The following is a 6,127-nucleotide window of genomic DNA, read 5'->3' on the forward strand; positions in this document are numbered from 1 at the left end:
CCCAATTGCCCGATCGTATTATAGAGCAGCCCTTGGCCTTAAATTACGGGGCAAGCCAGGTAATCGAATCTGCTATGTACTTCCAGCGAACTTGCTCAGGGTCAGGGAGCTTCGACATTTTAACTGGATTTCGCCGTGGAGGCCAGTTAACTTGGCCTTGAGTACTAGCGAGGGGCAGCTTGCAAGGCTTTAAGTGATTTTAGACGCAAAAACATTGAACATCGTATTAAACTTGTATTTGGAAGGTATCTATTCTCAAGGGAATATCGGTAAAGTTACTGCTAAAAAAATTAAGTAGATGCGTAAGCAAGAGGCTCCAAATATAATAATGCAGGGGTTGAGCTGTGCCAAAATCGAGCTTTTTGATACCTTGCGGGTAAAAGACTGTAGGCAGTACCATCGTAATAATAATAATAATAATAATAATAATTAATAATAATAATATAATAATAATATAATAATAATATAATAATAATAATAATAATAAAATTAATAATAATAATTAATAATAATAATAATAATAATAATAATAAAATAATAATAATAATAATAATATAATAATAATAATAAAATAATAATAATAATATAATAATAATAATAATAATAATAATAATAATAATAATAATATAATAATAATTAATTAATAATAATAATAATAATAATAATAATAATAATAATAATAATAATAATAATAATAATAATAATAATAATAATAATAATAATAATAATAATAATAATAATAGTTATAAAAATAAAATATATATAAAATATAAAAATTAGAGTTTTTAGTAATTTTTATATAGTTTTTCTAAGAAAATAAATATATGGTTTTTTTAATAATTTCCTAATAAAAGCATTTATTTTTTATATTTCTATTTAGCTAATAATATTATAATATTATTCTTTTCTAAATATTCTTATAATTCTTAAGCTATATTTTCTAGATTACTTAATAATTCCTATATATTATTTACTAATAAATAGCTTTTCTAATAAATAAGATATTTTTATTCTTTTTTTTCTTCTATAAACTATAATAGATTCTATTTTAAACTTCTTTTTATTTTTAATCTCAATTAGTTCTAGTTCTATTATAATACTAGTTCGTAAATATTATAGTTTTAAAAAAGAAATATAGAAAATATTATAAATCTAATATAATAATAATAATTTTAAGTAATATATTTATTTATATATTTCTATAATTTTTAGAGCTTTAAAAGAGCCGAAATATCTATTTATTAGCTTTATATTAGAATAAAACTATTAAATATTCTTAATTTAAAATATAACTTTATTATATATCTTAAACTTTATATTAATATATTTTTTATTATAATACTTTTTCTATATATTTATTACTTCTTATTATTATTTCTCTAGTATTTCCTGTTTTATTTATATTTTTTATATTTTTTCTTATATTACTAGTATTTCTTTTTCTGAAATATTATTCTTAATATATAATTTAATATTAGAATAAAATTCATATAATATATAAAATAAAAATGTTATTATTATTAAATATATAAAATTATTATATATGAATTTTATAAAAGTAAACTTTATTATTTAATTATCTTATTAGTAATTAGTATAGTATTTAAATACTATTTTAGAATTTGATTTAGATTCTTTATTTATTTATTAATTTAAAAATAAAATATTATATTTAGCTATTATTAAATCTTTAAATAAAAATATAAATTTAATTAGAACTTACTTATAAAAACAGATTCTTTATTAGAAATTATATTTGCAAATATATTAAAGTCTTTAATAATATAGTATATAAATAGCTTTACTAGTTCAGGAGCCGAGACTTCTTAAGTAATTGAAATATATTATACTATTTTCGTTTAGTTATTAATAATAATAAATATAGAATTATATATTTTATTATAAAATTTAGAAAAAGATAGCCCTATAATAAAGTTTATAATAATTTCTTATTATAGTTTTAAGGAAATAAGAAATAAACTAAGTATATTATATAATAAATATCTTTTAATTTTAGTTTATTAATATATAAAATAAGTTCTAATATAGTTTTTTATATTTTTTTTATATTTTATTAGAAGTATTCTTTCTAGAAAATTTCTAATATTTTACTAGTACTAAAATACTTATTTATAGAATTATTATAATTTACTTATAATAATTTTTCTTTAAAAGCTAGTTTATTTAATATATAAATAGTATTCTAATATTTTAATAATTCTAGTAAAGGTTCTTTTTAAGAACTATTTATATTACTCGGATTATATTAAGGAATTAAGTCTTTAGTACTATAATAATAGTTTAAGTAATATTTCTTTATTTTTTTTATATATTATTTCAGATTTAGCTATTTATATAACTAGAATTCGTAATATATATTATTTATAACTAGTTATATTAGTAATAGACTTAAATAATAGTAATTCTAATACTATTTTATTACTAAAATAACTTTTCTTTTTAGAATTCCTTAGTATTTTACTAATTAAAAAGTATTTATTTTTTTAATTTTTTTTAGGCCTTATATTATAATATTATAAAAATAGTATAATAGTATAATATTATTTATAAGGCTTTTTATTTTATATTTTATAGCTTACTATAAAATATAAATAATAAAATATCTTTATTTATATTTATTATAAAGTCTGGCTTTTTTAATAGCCTATTAGTAAAATTACTATACTTTAAATAATATTCTAAAATAAAGTTAAAAGTAGCTAGCTTTTTTATTTATCTCATTTATTAATTATTTAATTTTCTTTTAATTATAAAGTATTTCAAGTTACTATAATCTATTTTAATAATAATAGTATATTAGATATATATTAGATATATATTAGATATTATAATATAGTAAGCTATATTTTATTAAAATTACTTTATTTTAATAGTTTTAAGATTTTAATTATATAATAAAGGCCATAGTCTTTTATATATAACTTATAGAAATTATATAAGAAAACTAGTTTTTCTATAATCTTAAATAATAATTTCTTTTCTATATTTAATTAATTAAGCTTTTATATACTATATACTATTTATATTTTATTATTTATACTTTTAATCTTATTATTTTATTATTAAGTTATATTTTATACTTTAATATACTTTATATAGGGTTTTAACTTATTATAGTTTCCCTCTTATATATTTTATAATAAGTAATATAGGGAAATAGAAACTTTATAATTAAAATAATACTCTTATAAAATTCTGAGAGATTTTTATAAGGCGAATTATTAGCTTAGTAAGTTTAGAAAAAAAGGGCTATTATAATACTTTAAGCCTAAGGCTAAAATATTAATAATATATAAATATTAATCTTAGTATTTTATATTAATATCTAATATATTTAGTAACCTAGATACGAGTTAGCTATAAGATATAATTATTAGTATAATTTATAGAAATAGTAAAAATAGAAGCTAATTATAAAAGAAAAAAAGCAAGAGAAATAAAATAAGAAATATTATATTAAAATAATATAAATTAGATCTTAGTTAGAAATAGACTTTAATATTCGGAAATAAAGTTATATTATTAATTTATATATTAGTTTTAGTTATAATAAAAACCGAAATAAAGGTAATATTAATTTTAGTAGAAAAGCTTATTTCTAAATCCGGAAAAGGTATCTAAAAAAGAAAATACTTTTAATTTTAAATAAAATATTAAAAAGAAATCGGAAATAAGAAATTATATAAATAATCTAGAAAGCTTTTTAAAAAAAAGAAAAAGATATTAAATAGAAATAAAAAAGAGAATTCAGAAAAGTTAGAGAAATTAATAAAATTATATTTATTATTTTTATTATTATTTTTAATAATATTACTAGATATATTTAATTTAATAAAAGTAAGAAAAAATATTATAGATATTAAATTAATAAAATAAGAAAGTATAAATAATAGAAATAAAACTAGAAAAGCTACTATTTTATTATTATTAATACTAAAACTTAAATCTAGATTATATTTATTATTATTAACTAGTTTTTTTTTAAATTCCGGTTCCTAAATTAAAAGATATACTTAAATAGGAAATTAGTTTTTTAAAAACCTTATTAATAGAGATTTCAAGTATAAAAACTCTATAATTAATTATAAAAGAAATTCTTAAAATTAATATAGCTAAGAATAAATATATACTAATACCGGATTTAAATTTATTATTTATAGAAACTTTTAAAGTATTATAGTTTTAGAAAAATAATATTTCTATATTCTTAGAATAATATATAAATATATATAAGAACTATTATATTTCTAATAATATTAAAAGAGAGAGAATTATCTATTATATTTCTTTTATTTATAAGAATTAAATTAAGGCTATACCAGAATACTATACTAATAACTTAGAAAATTATTAGGAAACCAAGTTCTTTAAGGCCTTATTAAAGAAATTCCGAGAATATAATTAGAAAATACTTAAAATTAGCTATAAATTTCTTAATTAGATTATTATATAAGCCTAAAATAAAGAAATCTTTTCTAAGTCTTATATTAATATATTTAATAAAATATTAAAGAAATTATTAAAGAAAAAAGAAATAGATAAAATTATTTAATACCGAGAATTTATAAAGAAATTATTTATTCTAGTAAATAATTATATTCTTAAAAATATAAACTTTAAGCCTATAAATATTTCTATTTATAAATATAATAAAACATATAAAAAAGTATTAATATTCTATTAATATAAAAAGAAAAAACATTATTTTAATATTAATAATAATTCAGATATATCTAAACTTAAATATAATAATTTATAATATAATTTCTAAACTAGAAAATAATTATTCTTTATTAGTTCTTTCTATTATACTTTTTAAAGCTATTATAGATATAAATAAAAAAAGAGCCTAACTTATAGCTAATTATATAAAATTTACTAAAAATAGCAAATCTAAAAGAAATAATATTAATTAGCTAGTAAAAAGTCTAGAAAAACTATTTATTATAATTATAACTTAAAATAACTTATAAAAATAACTTAATATAACTATTATTATAATTCTGGAAAATATCTATAGCCTATTTATATTATCTAGCTAATTATAATAAGAATAATAATATTAATAGCCTAGTAAATATAATTCGGGTTTTCGGGAAAAATATATTAGAAGTTATAATAAAAGTTATAGAAAGTATTATAGTAGTTATAGTAATTAAACTAAAATAGATAAAGAGTTCAAATAATTATATTCTAAAGAAAATTAGTCTTAAATATAATTAAAAAAATATTATTTAAATTAATATAGCCTATAGTATAAATCCAGAATTAAGGAAACAAATTTATTATAAATACTATAATAGAAATAAGAATAATAATATTAATTTAGAATATATTTATATTTTTTAGTTTTATTATTTACTAATAAAAAAGCTTATAAATTATAAATATATTTACTAATTTAATAAAAGATATCTAATTTACTAAATAAGAAAAAAATAAGAAAACTAGCTAACCGGAATTTATATATAGAAGTAAATAAATTATATCTAAGGAATTTAAATAGCTGCTTTATTTTAAAAGAAATTATATTAGAATTACTAATATTTTAAATTCTGGAATTAATAAATAATATTAAGATTTAGTTATAAATAGTATTTCTATTAATATAATAACGGGCTTTTTATTAAAAAGAAAAAGAAAAGAAATAGAAATAGCTAAAAAGGTTTTCCGAAAATAAACCAGAATAAAAAAAAGCTATTCTATATAAGAGGCCAGTAATATACTATTCTAAAAAATAATAAATAAAGAAATAGTCTAGCTAAGAATATAAATATTAATACTTCCGGAAATAAATAAAACAAATTAGAAATCTAATATACTTTTAATTATAATAAATATAGAATTCCTAAAATTAATAATATTTTAATAAAACTACTAAAGAAAATAATTATTTTATTTCTAAAAACTTAGAAAGAAATAAGAATACTTATTAATACTTTAAAAATATTAGATCTAGCTATTATATTTTAGAACTAATAAATTAAGAATAATATTTCCTATTTTATTATCTTATAAATAAGAAATACTATTATATTAAATATAATAAGATATACTAAAAAATTTATAAAACTAGTAACTATAACTTATATAATAAATAAAATAT

Source organism: Hyaloscypha bicolor, assembly GCF_002865645.1.
Source record: "Hyaloscypha bicolor E unplaced genomic scaffold K444scaffold_86, whole genome shotgun sequence".
NCBI classification, from domain to species: domain Eukaryota; kingdom Fungi; phylum Ascomycota; class Leotiomycetes; order Helotiales; family Hyaloscyphaceae; genus Hyaloscypha; species Hyaloscypha bicolor.